The following is a 19,100-nucleotide window of genomic DNA, read 5'->3' as shown; positions in this document are numbered from 1 at the left end:
TAATGATCTTTTCATGTACTTATTTTCTATCTATATATTTACTCTGGAAAGTGTTTATTCAAATATTTTGCCCATTTTGTTGTTTGTCTTACTGGTACTGGGTTGTGTGCTTCATGTATTCTAGACATAAGTCCGTTTTTAGACATAGGTTTTATAAATATATTTTCACAGTCTATGGTTGTTCTTTTTGATTTCTTAAATTTCTTTTGAAAAGCATTATTCTACTTTGATGAAAATGGATTATTTTTTATAGCACATTCTTTTCAGTTCTCACCTAAAAGTCTTCACCAAACTCAATGTCATTTTAGATCTTGATGTGATGTTTGTTTGTTTGTTTGTTTGTTTGAGACAGAGAGAGAGACAGAGCATGAGCAGGGGAGGGGCAGAGAGAGAGAGGGAGACACAGAATCCGAAGTAAGCTCCAGGCTCTGAGCTTTCAGCACAGAGCCTGACGCGGGGCTCGAACTCACAGACTGTGAGATCATGACTTGAGCCGAAGTCAGATGCTTAACCAACTGAGCCACCCAGGTGCCCCCCATGTCATTTTGGATCTTACATTTAGCATTATGATCCACATTAATACATTTAGTGTGAAGTGAAAGTTTTTTTGTTTTGTTTTGTTTTTTTTGCATTTGTATATCCAGCACCGTTTCTTGAAAAAGTGTATTTTCCTCACTGAATTGCCTTAACCCCATTAATGAAATCAAATGACTACAGACAACTGAAGTGGCACTCGTGGCCTGCAGGTGCCTGGTCTGAGGTCTGCGGTGTGCACTGGAGGAGGGGGAAGGCAGAGAGTTCAGAACCACCCCCCCGCCGGCCAGCCCATCCATGGACTTATTTTAATTTTCCCAACCATCCTGTGAGATGTAGGATTTTGGCTTTCAAGATCCTCTTCCCACCAAAGCTCCCTGCACTCAGCTGAAAAGAACTGTGCATATTCCAAGAACAACATCATTGGTCTGACATAAGACAATTCAGCCACTGGTCACAAACAAATCTGTTTCATGGGCAGAGATAAAAGCCTGTTCTGTCATTCCAGGAAGGTAATCTAAGACCACGTGCTACCTGCCTTATTTTCTTGCCAAAGTTGCATGTGGGACTCTGCAGCAGCCCGTGAGATGGCTGAACAATGGCTCTGTGTGGACTATGCCAAGCGTGGCATGGCTGGCTGCAAAAAACGCAAGGAAAAGATTGTGAAAAGTGTATGCTGGATCAGCAAAGTGGTGCTCAATCCTTTCTCAGAGTCCAGCAGGAATATGAAGAAGTGGTATCACATTTAAAAATGCACATTTGAGAAACTGGAGTGGACCAAGGCTGCCACAAAAAGTACTGACGACCTTACAAGCTGGAAGGCTGGGAGAAGCTGGAAGATAATGAGAAGGAACAGATAAGCCAACACATTGTAGATCTGTCTTCTAAGGCAATAAGCACACCAAAGAAAGCTGTTGTCCAGGCTAAGATGACAGCCACTGGCCAGGTGACATCTCCAATGAAAGGTACCTCATTTGTCATCAATATCAATCCCCAGAAATTTTCTGGTTTTTCATCCAAGCCCAACAACTCTGGGGAAGCCCGCTTGAGCTTGACGCCTAAGGCAAGTCTGTCCTCAAGCAAATGGGACCCCAAGCACAAGGATGATCTGCTATGTGAGTTTTGGAAGTTGTGCACCATTGTGGCTGAAAATCCTTGCTATAATAGGATGACCCAGATCATCCAGAACTTCCTTTGGAAAAGTTTGGCAGGAGATGCTTTCCACAGTGACGTGTACCTAAAAGTTAAGCTGCTGCTGCCAGGTGTTATTAGGAGTATTTACAACTTAAATAATAAGCAGACTGTAAAGCTTTTCAGCCTAACTTTGCACTGCAACCCAAATGATATGGCATGAGACCTAGAGCAGGTTAGGTATCAGAGACAACCAGAATCTTCTTTGAGCAGAGCAAGTCTGTCCTCCCAGGTGCCAAGAGTCTCCTTAACATCCAAGAGGTGGACAACTTCCTCCTTCAGCTCTCCAAGCTCACCAAGGAGAATGAGCAGCAACAGGCCCTGCAGGACACTGCCGCCAGGTACACAGCCAATGACCTTAAGTGCATCATCAAGTTGATCAAACATAACCCAAGGATGAACTTGGGTGCAAAACATGTGTTCGATGCCCTTGACTCCTGTTACCTATAAAGCATCACACAACCCGCAGGACATGGTGTAGCAGGTCCTCTGCAATGAGCAGGAGGTGACGAAGGAGCCAGGCCAGAGATAAGCTCTGAGCATCCAGCCATCACTGATGATGCCAGTGCAGCCCTTGCTGGCTGAGGCCTGCAAGTTCATCAAGCATGTGATAAAGACATGCTCTAATGCCATGTTGTCTAGAATTAAGTATGATGGGGAGTGAGTCCAGGAGCATAATAATGGGGACGACTTCAGCTACTTCAGCCACATATTGAAGCCTGTCTTGCCTCACAAGGTGGCCCACCTTAAGGACTACATCCACCAGGCTTTCCCTGGGGGCACAACATGATCTTAGACTTTGAGGTGCTCCTGATCAACACTAGGACAGCCAAACTTCTGCCCTTCGGGATTCCTGGAGTGCGTAAGAAAGCTGCCTTCCAGGATGCTAATGTCTGCCTGTTTGTTTTTTGTTTTACCTACTTCAATGTCAAGTTGACGGACAGGCCTCTGTGCAAGCAGCAGAAGTTTCTTCATGATAACATGGTTGAAATTGCCAACCAGATCATGTTCTCAGAAATGAAGAAAGTCACTAAAGCTTCAGACTTGACCAACATGATAAATTGGGTGATGTGAGAGGTGTTGGAAGGGCTGGTACTGAAGGATATGAAAAGGACACAAGATCTACTATCCTGACTTCATCGCCCCAGACCCAAAGAAAGCTGCTGTGTGGGAGATGGCAGGGGCTGAATTCTCCAAATATGAGGCTCACACAGCTGTGGGGATCATCTCCATCAGATTCCATCACTTCAGGATAAGGACTGGAAATCTGCCACTAACTGGTCCCAATTCAAGGAGCTACACCGGCAGTCTAAAGAGAGGGTAGACTTCACTGTGGCAGTTGGAGAGGAGGGGAGCTCCTCTACAGGGGACAGCAGTGGAGAGAATGAGGGTACCTCATTCTGGGTCTTGCAAGGCCTCCACAGCCTCCCCAAATTGGTGGAGGGCTGCTTTGGGCGGGAGGGCCCAAAGCAGCCCTCCACCAATGCCAAGAAGGCAAGAGGGAGGCTGAGTAGCCCCAACAGCAAAGGAGGCAACAAGCTGATAGGGAAGCCTTCCCCTGTGAAAGTGGGAAAGAAGCAGAAGGTTCCTGATGAGACCCTGTGCTGAGCAAAGGTGCTTGCTTGTGGACATTTTCACTAGAGTATGGCTCTATCTGCCACCATCCACACCAGATTTCAGCCATCTCAAATGCTATTTTGTGGCATTCAATGAAGACCTGATGCAGGAATTTGATATGGCCTCAGCCACACATGTGCTGGGTAGCAGGGACAAGAATCCTGACGCTCACCAGGTCTCCCCATAGTGGATTTGGGCACATATTTGGAAACAGAGGCTGGTAGATCCCTTCCAGGACTGAGGTCCTCCCTCTCCATCATGGGTAGTGGGGGAGGACAGCCTTTCTTGGAGCAGTGCATCTTCTAGAACCCACCAACCACGTTTGGTATCTTCCCAACCAAGAGTCAGCTGGGGTGGGTGCCATTAGTGAAGTCCATTTCTCTTGCTGTTTTACACAGATCTTTCAGATCTGGGTGCTGGGTTGTTGTCTTGTTGTTTTCATTTAAAAGAACTGTTTTGGGGGCACTTGGATGGCTCAGTTTAGTAACTGACTCAATATAGGCTCAGGTCAGGATCCCACAGTTCGTAGGATTGAGTCTTATGTCAGGTTCAGTGCTTACAGTGTGGAACCTGTTTGGGATTCTTTCTTTCTCTCTTTCTCTCTCTCTCAAAATAAATAAATAAAACATTTAAAAAATGTGTTTTTTTCCTACAAATAAAATATCTTGTAGTTAAAAAAATTCAAATAATTATACATATTAGAGTGTATTTTGAGATTCTTTATGCTGTTTCAATGACCTAATATTCATTTATTCTAAAGCCATGATGTCTAGAAAACTGTAGCAGTCTATCAAGTATTGAATAAAATACTATATCTATTTCAAGTTTGTTAATAATTTTCAAAATCGTTCTGCATATTCTAAATCTTTGATTTTCCAAATAGCTTTTAGAATCAGTTTGTCAGTCTCTACAAAATAAAACAATTCCTAGGGTTTTCAAAATTCTCATTAAGCCCTGCTTTTGCTGCATCTCAAAATATTTCTATGATGTGTTTTAACTATCCCTAATTTTAAAAATATTTTCTAAATTCCCTTGTGATATTTTTTTGACCTGTGGATTATTTAGGAGTGTATTGGATTCTAAATACTGGGGGATTTTCCAGATATCATTCTCTTATTGATTTCTAATTTAAGTACATTGTGGTCAGAGTAAATAATTGGTGTTATGTGAAATTTAAAAAATTTATTGGCATTTCTTTTTATGGCCTAGAATATGGTGTATCTTATTAAATGTTTTATGTATTTAAAAAATGTTATTGGGTAAATCAGGTCAAAATAGTTAATTGCACTGCTCATGTCTTCTATAGTCTTACTAATTTTCTCTTATTATTCTATCAGTTAGTGGGGTGTACATGGGTGGGTGTGGGAATATTAATGAAATTTCCAACTATAATTGTTGATTTCTTTAATTCTTTCAGAGCTGCCAGTTTTTGTTTCATATAATTTGAATCTCAGTTATTAGAAACATAAAAATTTAGGATTGTTATTCACTTTAATTGAATTAACTTCTTACCGTTATGAAGTGATCTTTATCCCTGGTAACATTCTACTTTAAAATCTACTTTCTTATAGTATTATAGCCTTCTCAGTTTTCTTCTGCTATTGTTAGCATGGTGTATCTATTTTCATCCTTTTACTTTTAAGCTATCTTTATGATTATATTTAAAGTTGGTTTATTACAGCATGTAGTTGGGCTTTGGCTTTATTAACCAAGTTAACAATCTCTGCCTTTCAAATGAATTTTTAGATTGCTTAAATTTAACTTTATTATTGATATGGTAGGGTTTAATTTTCTGTCTTCCTACCTTCTGTTCTTGCTCCCTTTTTCCTGTTTTTCACACTTCTCTCAAACTGTTCCTTATGATTAAATTTCATCTCTTTAATTGGCTTACTAAACACACCTCTCTATTCTGGTTGTATTAGGATTTAATTTATCATAGTCTAACTTGTCATAGTCTATACAATTGATAATAGTATACCAATCTGTAATATAATAATGTTAAGACATCGTTTCATTTCACCCTTCGTGAACTTTGTACTATTGTCATACATTTTCCTTTTACTTATCTTAAAAACCCACAACACATTTTTATTATTTCCTTAAAAAGTTAATATTTTAAAGGAATTTACAAAATACAAAAAATATATTGCATTTACCAACACATTTTCCATTTCTCATGCTTTTCATTCTTTTATGTAATTTTATCTAATTTGTATTGGGCATTTTTTTCTTCTCATTAAGGGATTCTCTTTAACATTTCTTATAGTCACAATGATGACTAGTATAGTGGTAGTCTACTGGTGATTATACTTATACTCTAAGCTTTTCTATATCTTAAAATTATTTCACTTTTGCTTACAAAATATATTTTTACTTGGTAGATAATTCCAAGTTGGTAATTTTTTCTCTATTATAAAGATAATGTTGTGCTCTTCTCTGATTTATATTGTTTCTGAGGAGAAATGTGCCGTCGTTATTTTTTTTCTTTTGTGTGAAATGGGACTTTTTCCTACCTCTGGTTTTGAAGATTTTCTCTGTAATCACTGGTTTAATGCAACTGTGTCATGATATGTCTTGTTATAGATTTCTTCTGACAGAGGTTTACTGGGTTTCTTGGATCTATAGCTTTAGACTTTTATCAGAATTGGAAAATACTGGCCAGTATTTCTTTAAATATCTTCAACTTCCCTACTCTTTCTCTCCAATCTTTCTGGGACTCCAATTACACATGTTAGAATGCTTAGTGTTTTCTCACTGCCACATTGCTCCTTTTTTTAAAAAAATTCCTTTTTCTCTCTGAATTTCATTCTGGATAGTTTCTATTGCCATGTCTTCAAGATTACTGTTTTTTTTTCTTCCACTATGTCTATTCTGCCATTAAACACATCTTATGTATTTTTCATCTTATACAAGACTAAATTTTATCTCTAAAAGCTGGATTTGGGCCATTTTTGTATCTTCCATATCTCTCTTGAACAACCTCAGGTTTTCTTCTTCACATTGAGCATATGGTAAATATTTATAGCACATATTCAATGTTATCTGCTAATTCTCCCATATTTGTTATTTCTGGTTGTGTTTCTATTGATTACTTTTTTATCCTCATTATTGTTTTTATTTTTCTGCATCTTTCATGCCTGGTCACTTTTGATTCAATGTCAGACTTTGTTAAGTTTATAGTTTGGATATTGATTTTTTTTTCATTTATTTTAATACCACCAATTGGTATTTAGTTGAAGTCTCTGGAAGAATCCTTTGCAAATCTCTGGAGCTCTCTGTGTATGCAATGGTCTTTTCTCTGGTGTTCTTCATTATGAATTTTAGCACTTTGACCTCTGACATCTGAATTCTGTCTTGTTAATCACTAGATCCTCTCCCTGTGCTTTATCCTGGAAACTATCTTCATTGTGATATTGGAGGTAATCACACAGCTTACCTTATTTAATCCTCTTTTCTCAGATCTTACTATTTTGTGTTGACTGCTGTCCAATTTTTGAAAATCACTGTTTCATATGTATTGTTCAGTTTTCTAATTGTTTAAGGTAAGAGATTAGATCCAGTTTCAGTTTTCCTGACCTGAAGGAGAAATCTTACACTTCATTATTATTTTTATAATTATTTTCTAACAAATGGATTTCAGGTTATATGTGTCTTCTAAACTGAATCTTCACCGTGCAAGTCTGATGATCACTTCACACACACACACACACACACACACACACACACCCCTACACCCCCGCCATAACCTGTTCATAATGTTCTCTCTACCTAGAAGTGTGTGTGTGTGTGTGTGTGTGTGTGTGTGTGTGTGAGAGAGAGAGAGAGAGAGAGAGAGAGAGAGAGAAAGAGAGAGAGAGAGGGGTGGACAGAGGCAGAGAGAGAGGGAGAGACAGAATCTCAAGCAGGCTCCACATTGTCAGTATGGAGCCCAATGCGGGGCTTGAACTCACAAACTGTGAGATCATTATCTGAGCCAAAACAAAGAGTTGGATGCTTAACTGATTTGAGCTGCCCAGGCATCCCAGTCTGATGACCACTTCTAAATAGTTTGTGGTTTTCATTAGGATTTCCTATTTGATTCACAAACTATTTAAATGTATGACTTTAGACTCCAAATTTATCAGATCTTATTGACCAAATTAGATTCCTATTTCTAATAATAATGCATCCTTCTAATGAATTTTTACTGCATGATATTGTTTATTTTGCATTTATTAAAAGTTCTTTTAGGGTTTAATATGTGGTCAGTGCTTAAAAATAATCCTTATTCTCTATTTTTGATATGAGTTTTTTATAAAAATAAATTCAATTAAGCTTACTTATTGTGGTCAATTTTTCTGTATCTTCACTAAGTTTCTTCTTGCATGACTCAGCAGATTCTGAGATACATTTATTAAAAGTTTACACTATGATAAAAAAATTTGTCAATCTCTCTTTGAAATTCTTTGCTTTTTTGCTTCATATATTTCAAGTCTATATTGTTAAAGGTTTGAAGTTCGATATTGTTATATATTCTGAGACATTTCATTTGCCATTAAGCATAATTACTTTTGCCTGCATTAATGTTAATATATTTATGTATATTGTTAAATATAGTATTTTACAACTAAACTGAAACTTAAGAATTAAGAGTTGGCCATAATATTCTACTTTAGATTAGTTTTATTGCATGGCACAAAAGGAAGTATGAATCTAAATAGTTTTACAATAAAATTCACATAAGAATAAAATTAAATTATAGTTATTAAACTCTTTTTATAAAAAATAAAAAATACAATTACTATATATCATTGTTCTGAGTTTGTTAGTCCTCTTTAGTTCTCAAAAACACAAAATCCATCCCCTGGTGGTAATTACATAAAATGGTAGCAAGCAAGTGTAGCAATTTATTGATATGCTAAAAAAATTCTTTAAAGTTTATTTATTTATTTTGAGAGAGAGCACAGGAGAGAGGCCGAGAGAAAGGCTGAGAGAGAGAATCCCAAGCAGGCTCTGAGCTAATACTGTGGAGACTGATGTGGAGCTCAAATTCACAAACTGTGAGATCATGACCTAACCTGAAATCAAGAGTCAGGTGCTTAACCAACTGAGCCACCTAGGTGCCCCTGCTAAAAACATTTTTTTTAATCCATTCCAGAAACCCAAAATGTCTTAAAGCAACTGCATAAATTCATGGACTAAGCCATTAAGGGTTAAATTAAAGAGGATGAATTAACTAGAGAATCTCATTTTCTTAATGGATATCTCTTCGATTTTTGTGAGGAACTATTTAGCTAAGTGTTTTTGTCATTAATCATCTGTTGATATATGTCTTAGTTCAGGCTGCTATAACGAATACAATAATAATGAGCACCCTAAAAAACAGAAATTTGTGTCTCACAGTTCTAGAGGCTAGGAAATCTGAGATCAGAGTCCCAGCATAGTGGAGTTCTGGGTGAAGGCCTTCTTCCGGATTTGCACATGACTGTCTCTTCATTTTATTCTTATGGCAGAGAGCACAGAGAGGAAGCAAGGTCTTTTGTGTCTCTTCCTATAAGCCACTAATGCCACTCTCATGACCTAGTTACCTCCCAAGACTCCATCTCCAAATATCATTACATTGGAGATTAGGGTTTCAAACATATGAATTTTGTGAGGACATAAACATTCAGTCCATAGCAATATACTTTGGCCATTTTTATTAGTGTGTTCATCCATTTTGTTACTAATTATTAAAGTATTTCACATAGTAATGTTATTAGTCATTACATGGATTTGATCATTTAAATTTTTCATTTTAATATTGATAATAACTTTATATTTTCACTGTTATATATGGAAAATATCAGTCTGGCTCTAGGACTTGTTGTCTTTTATGCATAGAATACCTTCCCTGAACATCAATCCTTCCTTTTCTTCTAGGCATTTTATGGTTGGCCCCCTTTTATGTTTTAACTATTTAATTATCTAGAATGTATCATTCTCTCAAACACATCTTACTTTCTGTATTGGCTTCATGTAAACTGTGTCATATTCTGTATATAAATGTGGTTGGATCTACCCTTATGCTTGCTACTTAGTACAATTAATCAGTCGGTTCTTACTCCATACCAAACTATTTTAATGACTTTGGCATTCTAATACCATTTCATTATTAACCAGTACAAACCACTTCTCATTATTCTTTTATTTTCAGAATTTGTGGGATGTTCGAATCATTAATTTTTCAAGATGACCTTTAGAAACATCTTTAAAACTTTTCAAAAACATTCATTGATAATTTGACTGGAATTATATCATATTATAAATTGTGCTATATGGAGAATTAATATTTTTAATATTAACTAAGTCTTGGTATTTGTTTCATATATTCATATATGAATATATATGTTTGCTTATTCAAACATATATTATATATATTTGTTTCATATATTTCATTATATTTAGTAGGATTTTTTTGCACTTTTCTTACATTTATCATTAGGATTATTTGTAGATATTTTATATGTACTATTGCTTATTAGATGACCATATAATTTGTTATTCAAACCAGTAGACTTTAATAGTGAAAGGGAACACTATTAGTAATAGCAAGCATAAATAAACAGGATCTCATAGCTATTATTAATATGATTTTTTTAAATTTTATTTTCTGATAGGTTAATGCACTAAATAGCAATGCTATCTATGTATATATATATATTTTTTAAACAAGTCAAACTTTCCATCTCTATATTAAACGCAATCATTTATAGTGAATTCTTTTATTTTCTCAGATGATTGAATATGTCGCTTCAATATAATAATTTTGACACTACTTCATAATAATTATATGCCTAATTTATTTTTTGTAACCTAATGCATCATATAGAACTTCCAGTAAAATATTAAATACTAGTAGTGGGGGAGGGTACTTTTTTTTCTTTGATTCTTGACATTACTGAGACTACAACTAGCACAATACCATTTTGATGTAATGGTAGTTATTTCATGTTAAGGGATTGTCCTTCCTAATTTGTTTATACATTACACTAATTGAAGTATAACAGGCATAAAACACAGTATATAAAATCATATGTATATAGCTCAATGAAATTTCACATCTATGTAATTGGTACCAAAACAAGATAAGCAATATTTCCAACCTCTACTAGAAGCATCTTTGACTTTTACCCATAGAATTACTATACTCTCACACAAAACAAATACTGTGATATATAATACCTTCCTTCCTAAGTTTCCTGCTTTTTAAATAGATGCACACTTTCCCCCACAATATGTTTTCTTTGTGTCTTGTTTATCCCTCAATGCTATGTGAGTTTATATATATTTATAGGTTTATAATAATAGTTTTTTGATTATCAGTAATAATTATCCATTATATGAGCATACCCCTGCTTATTTATTAAATCTATTCCTTTGATGGCCATTAAAATTGTTTCCAAGTTAGGTTTATTACCAAAATTGCCTTGAAGTTCTTGTACAAATCTTTTGGTGAACATACACATTTCTGTTTTGAATATGCTAGGAATTCAATTACTGTGTCATGGGATATACACATGTTCAGCTTTAGGAGATGCTACTAGTTTTCCAAAGCAGTTGTATCAGTTAACACTCACAAGGAATATGAGTGTACCAGCTATCCCATATTCTTACCTTAACTTGTTTTAATTTGTTAATTTTCTTTTTAATTTAGCCATTCAGGTAAGTGTGTTGAAGTACATCATTGTAAATTTTAATTTGTAATACCCAATTGAGAGGTGAGGTTGAACATCTTTTCATATTAATTCACCATTTGGAAATCACCTTTTAAAAAGTGCCTATTTAAGATGTTTGTCCACCTTGTGATCCACTTTAAATTTTTTCTTATACGCTTGCCTAGGTTCTTTTTGGGATGTGAATTGTTTAATCATATATTTATAGTGAATAGTGAATACCTTCCTTTATGTAGCTTGCTTTACAATTTCTTAAGGTGTTTTGGTGGGTTTTGATGTATTTTTCTTAATTTTAATAGTCCAATTAATCAAGTTGATTTTTTTATGATTAGTGATTTTTGCCTCCCTCAATTGATGAAGATATTCACCTGTTGTTGTTTTTTTCTAAGCACTTTAATTTTTAGCCTCTATATTCAGTTCTTTCATATTCCACCTGGAATTGAATGCTCTGTGTGAGTATGGATGTCAAGATTCACTTTTTCATATGGATATCTAATTGATTCAACATCATTTTTTGAAAGATGTACTTTCACAAACTCATTATAATGCCATCCTAAGTCAAGTGCTCATATATGTGTGGGTTGATTTCTAGACGCTTTATTCTGTTTTAGTGGTCTGTTCATCTATTCTTACGTTGGTACTACAATAATTTAATTACTATACTGTAAAATAGGTTTTGGTATCTGCCTGTGCATACCTGTCAGTTCAGTTTTATTTTTCATGGTTGTTTTGAGTATTCTTGCCCTTTTCAATTTCTATAATGTGGTGAACATATAAGGTCCTGGTTGGATCCCCTTTCGGTGGAGGGAAAGTCTTTCCTGGAGAAAGTCTTTACTGTTCATGCCCCTTTGGGGATTGCCTTAACTGGAGAGACACATCTCACCCAATGCCATGCCCCTTTCCTAAGTATAGCCCACGTATAACAACTGACCACTGTGAGGGTATACATGTCTGACTCTTTGGCCCAAACTGAGGACAAACTTAAGAGTCATCTCAGTTTCAAAGATCCTCATAGTACTACTTGATTTCTCTGTTGAGATTACATTTTAGTTCAGTGTCTCCTTTTGTCTAATTCTGCCCAGCCCTTCTATTCCTCAGGTGCTACCCCCTAAAACATTCCTAAGAAATTTCTTGCATACCAATCTCCATCTCAGAATGTGCTTCCTTAAAAACCCAATCTGACAATTGCTGCCAGGAGTGGTCCAAGAATATAAACTCCAGAATGGGCTTCTGGAGCTGGACTGCCTTCCCATCACCCTGCTGGTAACAAGAACCTATTAACTTCTGGAGGTGGAATACTAATAGCCCCATTACAAGGTAGCACAGCAACTGTTCAAACACTTACCTATAGTGAACTTGAATGGTACACTGGTGGCAGTGAATTCACTAATGGTGTAATGTATCAGGTACTTAAGAAATATGTGGAATGTAGTAACTATAAAAACAGTGTAACTGAGCGACTATAACTAAGTTCAACTGAAGACAACGAAAAGCTAGAGTGATTAATCAGAACTAAAAGCTAAATGAGATGAAGTACCTCCTTGGTAGTATGGCTCCTGGGTGGCTCAGCAGACTCTTGATTTCAGCTCAGGTCATGATCTCATGGTTCATGAGTTCAAGCCCCACATAGGATTCTACACCGACAGTATGGAGCCTGCTTGGAAATCTCTCTCTCTTCTTCTCTCTCTGACCCTCCCTCACTCTCTCTGTCTCTCTGTCTCTCTATCTCTCAAAATAAATACATAAACATCAAAAGAATTTTTAAGTACCTCTTTGGTAGTAAAAAACAACAACAAAAAAACAGCAACAAAAACAACAGGATGGCTGAGAAAGAGATGAGGACATATCCAGAATTTAATCCTAAGCGTAGCAGAGCCCAAGGGTTGAATTATCATCCTAAGCAAGGCTACCATTTACCTAAGCAATACAAATTGTACTGGTAAAGAAAACACCAACATCACTAACATATTCAGTTTTGGCTCTCTGTAGACCCTAAATGATGACTGGAGGTGAAATTACAGATATGAGATGACTGATGTCACGAGTGATTACAGGACCCCAAAACAACAGAGGCCACGTGGTAGGCTTAATCATCAGAAGCCAGGTGTATATATTTTTCATGAGGTTGGAGGGACAGCCAAGAGGCCTGAACCACAGAGAATTATGGAAATTTAAAATAGAATATAGCATTCCTAGGAGCAAAATAGATAGGCAGCCAACAAGGAAACTATTCATCCTATATAATCAAAGAAGTAAAAGAAGGCTTAGAGTAGTCACCTAAATAACATTTTTTGATTTCTTGTCCAATTTTTGCCTGTAAGCCAGTTTTCAGACCCAGGATCCACTGACCAGGAAAAGCCAGACACCAAAGAAGAAGAATATATGGTATTCTTCCTTTGGAAAAATATATGGTAATTATTCCCCCAGTCTTTCCCCAAAGGTACTTATGGCCATTTACTTAGGTAAAAAATATAAAAACCCTTGAAGTGAAAGGGGAATGACAGAAATTAATGTTTAAATTTAAAACCTAGAATGAAGAGGTTGTGTTTCTCTAGTATCTGTATTTATTGATTTAACTGATGAAAAATATAGATGGATTAGGGAAAATGATAATGCATTACCACAAACTCCACTAAGTAGCTCAATGTGCACCTGCTGTGCCCACTGTGGAATCTTTGTTACTGGTGATTAACATGGCTTCAGGTGCATGATAGATAGTCACTGACCTGGTAAATGCATTATTTTATATTTCTATTTTTAAAAATAAGGATCAGAAACAGATTGAATTCACTTGGAATAGACAAGAATACACATGTCATAAGACAGTCTAAAGAACTCTAGACTGGCTAGACATCATTCAGAATGCCATACTAGTTTATAATATTGATGACATCATATTAGATTGTGGCATCTAATTAGAGAGGAGAACCAAGAAATTGCTGGTGCAATGGAGACACAATAAAACTCATGAATGCCAAAGCATAAGTGATAACCCAAGAATGAATCAGGAACCTACAACATCAGTAAATGCTTTTGGTGTCCAGTGGTATAGGGCATGCTGGGCCATTTACTTCAAAGTGGACAACAAATTATTGTATCCTGTATATCCTACTACAAAGAAAGGAACACAACTCCTATATAACTTTTTGGGTTCTCAAGGGAGCATATTTCATACCTGGGATGACTGCATCAACCTATTACATGAGAGTGACATGAAAATCTGTCAGTTTCAGTGAGGCCTAGAGTGGAAAAAAAAGAGGGGGGGGTTTCTGTAGCAGGTTCAGCCTACAATGTGTGCAGGTCTGACTCTTGGATCACAAGAACCAGCACACCAGCAGCTTCTTGGTTATGCTGATTATGTACCTCAGTCTATTACTGTAAAAACTTAGTTCTGCCAATAACCTGAATAATCATGGAAGAGAATCCTGAGTTCCAGATGAGACCACAGCCCTGGCCTACACCTTAATCTCAACCTTGTGAGACTCTGAACAGATAACTCCACTATCTTGAGCCAAAACTTCTGACCTACAGGAACCAGGAGATAGTAAATTACCTGTTAAGTTTGTGTAATGTCTTGCAGAGCAACAGAAAACTAACACACTCACCATTAGTATTCTTGAGGGCCATCTTAGAACTCTTAGAACAAAAAGATGTCTTGTGAAATATGTGGCAACCTCAAAGGGAAAACCATAATGTGTACCTTTTAGTGTTATGAAACAAGCTTGTGCCATTCGAAGTGGAGAAATATACACATTTGAAAAGATAGCTCATGGTGTGCTACTGGGCTATGGTAGAATTGAAACACATGACCATGGGGCAGCAGACTTGCTTATCATAAACCAGGTTCTGTGAGACCCACTAAATCTTAAGTTGGATGGGTCCACTGTAAAAGAGAAATTTATGACTGTGAGTATGAACAAGTTTGGGAGACACAGCAAGGTGCATGAGTCAGCTGCCTAGATCTTCATGTCATCCTCCACTATTCGATTAGCACTCTCCCTCAGTTCATACTTATGTCACATATGGATGAGGTGGTTTGGTATAACTGTGCAAGCCAACAATGGCTATCAGATGCACTAGTCCTAATTAGGGGTAGCTTTGGAAGATATAGGTAAGGAGATAGCTTCCCAATAGACAGAATTTTGGATAATGCACCTATTCATAAAATTTGTGTGATAAGAATATAAATGGATTCATGTTCATTGGTATGTGGACATATGAGCATAAGCACGAAGTATATTTTCATATACATTTGTATGTAAAATTAGCATATTAATCTTCAACAAAGTATTCTACATAGAAAATGAACTAAATAAACAGGTAGACAAAATGATTCTACAAGTGGATCTCAGCCAGCTCTATCATAGGCTAAAATGAATCTGGTGCAACAGACACATAAATATCATAGCTATGTGACTTACAGATGGAGACCATAAACTGCCGGATTCCCATGTATTAAGGTTAATATAGCTACACCTACTGCTCAATGTTCAACTGCCAGCATCAGAGACCAATGCTGAGTCAACAATATGACTATTCCTTATGGAGAAAACAACCAGCTACTGGCAAGTTGACTTCATAGAGATCCTTTAATCTTGAAGGGGGAAATGATTCTATTTTATAAAAATAAGCACATATTCTGGTATGGGTTGCTTTTCCTAATAGTTGGGCCCCAATCAGCACCTCACTCAAATGGCTGCCATTGTATCCCACTTAATATCATGGCAACCAGGAGAGCCACTTCATAGCAAAAAAGTGCTGAAATGAACACATGACCATGGGAGTCTGTGACTGTTTCATATACCATGAGATTCATAGAACAATGGAGCAATACTGACCACATCACTGAAGCATCAGCTGCAAGGCAATGCTTTGTGGGGATGAGGAGCCACACTACAGGATGCAGTGTCACTTTAAATTAATGACCTATAAATAAATGTGGCTATCTCTTCAACAGGTAAAATACACTGGACTTGTAACCAATGGATGATGCTAGAGTGATTTTGCTTTTCTTTACTTCCAGGTACCTAAATGAGAAAGTTTTGCTTACCATTTCCACAACTGTTGGCACTGAAGATTTAGAGGCCCTGGTTCCCAAAGGAATAATACTTCCACAAGGGAGAAATAGCAAGAGTCCTTTGAACTATGCTACAGCTACCTTTTAGACTATGTTTCTCATGCTAAGGGTTCAGGAGACAAGTAGGGGAGTCCCCAATAAATGTACTACCCTCTCAGAATAAATCTGATGAATAATCTCAGCCTTAGAAATGCCTGTAAGGTTGGTTGAACCCTCTATCAAGACTACATTATAATCTAAATTTTCCATGTATCCCATCCTACTTCCTTCCCTTCTCTTCCATAGAGAAGATTTATCATGCTAATTTGTATATTGGAATCTGCTTGTCAAGGACTCCAACCTGCAATATCATGTAAATTTAAGAATTAGGTTGCTAATTCTCACCAAAAATCTTCTTGGATTTGTTATTAGGATTACATTGAATCTACAAAGAATTCGGGAAGAATTGATTGAATCTTCTAATTCTTTAATTTTTTAATGCTTATTTATTTTTGAGACAGAGAGAGACAGAGCATGAGTAGGGGAGAAGCAGAGAGAGAGGGAGACCCAGAATCTGAAGCAGGCTCCAGGCTCTGAGCTGTCTGCATAGAGCCTGACGTGGGACTCAAACTCACGAACCGTGAGATCATGACCTGAGTCAAAGTCAGACACTTAACTGACTGAGCCATCCAGGAACCCCTGAACCTTCTCATTCTTGAATGTAGTACATTCACTTTTTTTTTTATAGGACACCATCCATTTCTCACAATGTTTTGTAAATTCCTCTGTAGAAATCTATACACATTTCATTAGATATATTTCTATATACTTTGTTTTTAAAAACTATTAAGGGTAATTTTTAATAATTTTTGTTGCTTATTTATAGAAATAAAATTGTTCTCTATCTTGATTGTATAAACACTGATACGGTGCATTTGCTGATTAAATCTAATGGTCTATAGAGTCTTTTAGATTCTTTTGGAATTTCTTTTCTTTTTTAAATTTTTTTAATCTTTATTTATTTTTGAGAGAGGGAGAAACAGAGTGCGAGCAGGGAGGAACAGAGAGAGAGGGAGACACAGAATCTGAAGCAGGCCCCAGGCTCTGAGCTGTCAGCACAAAGCCCGATGCGGGGCTCAAACTCACTAACTTGGAGATGAAGACCTGAGCCGAAGTCAGAGGCTTAACTGACTGAGCCACCCAGCTGCCCGATTCTTTTGAAATTTCTATGTATATTTCTTCCATTCCAGTCTTTAAAAAGGTTTCATGCAGGACACCTTTAGTGCTTTTAATTTCTTCTTGTATCAATTTTGCTAATCTTTGTTTTTCTAAATATTTGGCAACTGTGTTAGCTAAAGTAGTTCTTAATGTATACATTTTAAAAGTATTTATAACATCTACAGTGATGCTTTCATTTCATTTTAATTTTCATAACTTCACTTCATTTCATAAGCTGTTCATTTGTATCATCACTTTTAATTTTACTTCTCTTACTAGAGTTTACCAATTTTACTATTCTTTCTAAAAAAATATTTTTACTTTGAATTTTGTATTTTATATATATCATAAAATCACTTAATACTTACATTTATTATTTTCTTCCTTCTATATTTTTGACTTATTTTATAGTTCTTTTCTATCTAATTAAAATATATATTTAATTTATTGATTTTTCAGGGTTTTGTTTTTTAATATAACATATAAGGCTCTAACCTTCCTCTAAGTACAGTTTTAGCTGCATCTCACAAATTTTTATGTTTTCTTTTGTATTTATTTTTACTATGGTGAGGTGGGTGGAAAATTCTTTCAGGTATTTCGCCCTCTTCCTTGCAAATGCTTCTCTTTTGCCTCCTATGTTGAAGGATAATTTTGTATAAAAAGGTCCTAGGATACTAGGGGCACCTGGCTGACTCAGTGGGTTAAGCGGTTAAGCTTCAAACTTCAGCTCAGGTCATGATCTCACTGTTCCTGGGTTTGAGCCCTGCGTTGGGCTCTGTGCTGACAGCTCAGAGCATGGAGCCTGCTTCATATTCTGTGTTTCCCTCCTCTCTCTGCCCCTCCCCTACTCATGCTGCCTTTGTCCCTCAAAAAACAAAAAAAAAACAAAAAAAAACAAAAAAAAAACAACGAATAAATGTTAAAAAAATTTTTAAAAAAAGACTTGTAGGATAATTTAGCTATAAAACCCTAAGTTGGCATCTATTTAATTTTAGAATTTTGAGGCTGTCTTTTGGCTTCCATCCTATATGTTTAGATGTCAATTACCCATTTGGTAGCTTTTCCTTTGAAGGGAATGTTTCTTATTTTAATCAAGTTGTTAAAGGTTGATTTTGTCATAATTTTTCAAAAGTTTACTATTATGTTCCTAGATGGATTTTTCTTTGTATATGTTCTTTATTTCCCCCCAAATAAAGAACAGATTTTGTATTTTAACAATAAAATATGATATGACTATAGTAGAAAGATGGGAAGAAAAAAAAGAGAATCGATTTCCCAGCCTAATAAAAGAAAGCTAATAAACAATGTCTCAATTTTATAGTTTAAGAAACATAATTATAAGGGTGTTATGTAGAAATGTGTATTAAAACGCCAAAAGAAACAGCTTCAAGAATTAAAAGGGACTGCCTCTGGGAAAGGACCAACGAGACTGACAGAATGGAGCAGGAGACTGCTGCTTGCTGTCATGAATGTTCTTGCATTAATTGATATCTCCATAATATGCATGTAACAAGTTAATAGAAATAAATTAATTGGAAGTACCATGAATTACATATTTAACTAATGTCAATGATGATTCACAGTTTTATATTCCTCAGGGTTTTAGTTATATACACTGAAATGTCTCAAGAAAATTTTCAATAAAGCATATGATTTTCTGCTATCTGCATACTTTCTTATCTGAACAATTCTCTCTGTGTCCTTGAGAACAAGTTAGCCAGACAAAACTACAGAGATTTTATTTTGAGGGGTTAATGTTTGAAAGAAGTTTGAGATCAAATTGATTTTTG

The 19,100-nt window shown here is 36.1% G+C and overlaps 1 pseudogene; it reads left to right on the top strand.

Annotated features, from left to right (window-relative positions):
- The first annotated feature begins 697 nt into the window (after positions 1 to 697).
- LOC131513157 (DNA ligase 3-like) lies at positions 698 to 3,583 on the top strand (annotated as a pseudogene).
- Positions 3,584 to 19,100: the final 15,517 nt, after the last annotated feature.

Source organism: Neofelis nebulosa, chromosome 5, assembly GCF_028018385.1.
Source record: "Neofelis nebulosa isolate mNeoNeb1 chromosome 5, mNeoNeb1.pri, whole genome shotgun sequence".
Taxonomy (NCBI): domain Eukaryota; kingdom Metazoa; phylum Chordata; class Mammalia; order Carnivora; family Felidae; genus Neofelis; species Neofelis nebulosa.
This window is presented reverse-complemented; position numbering and strand designations above follow the sequence as displayed.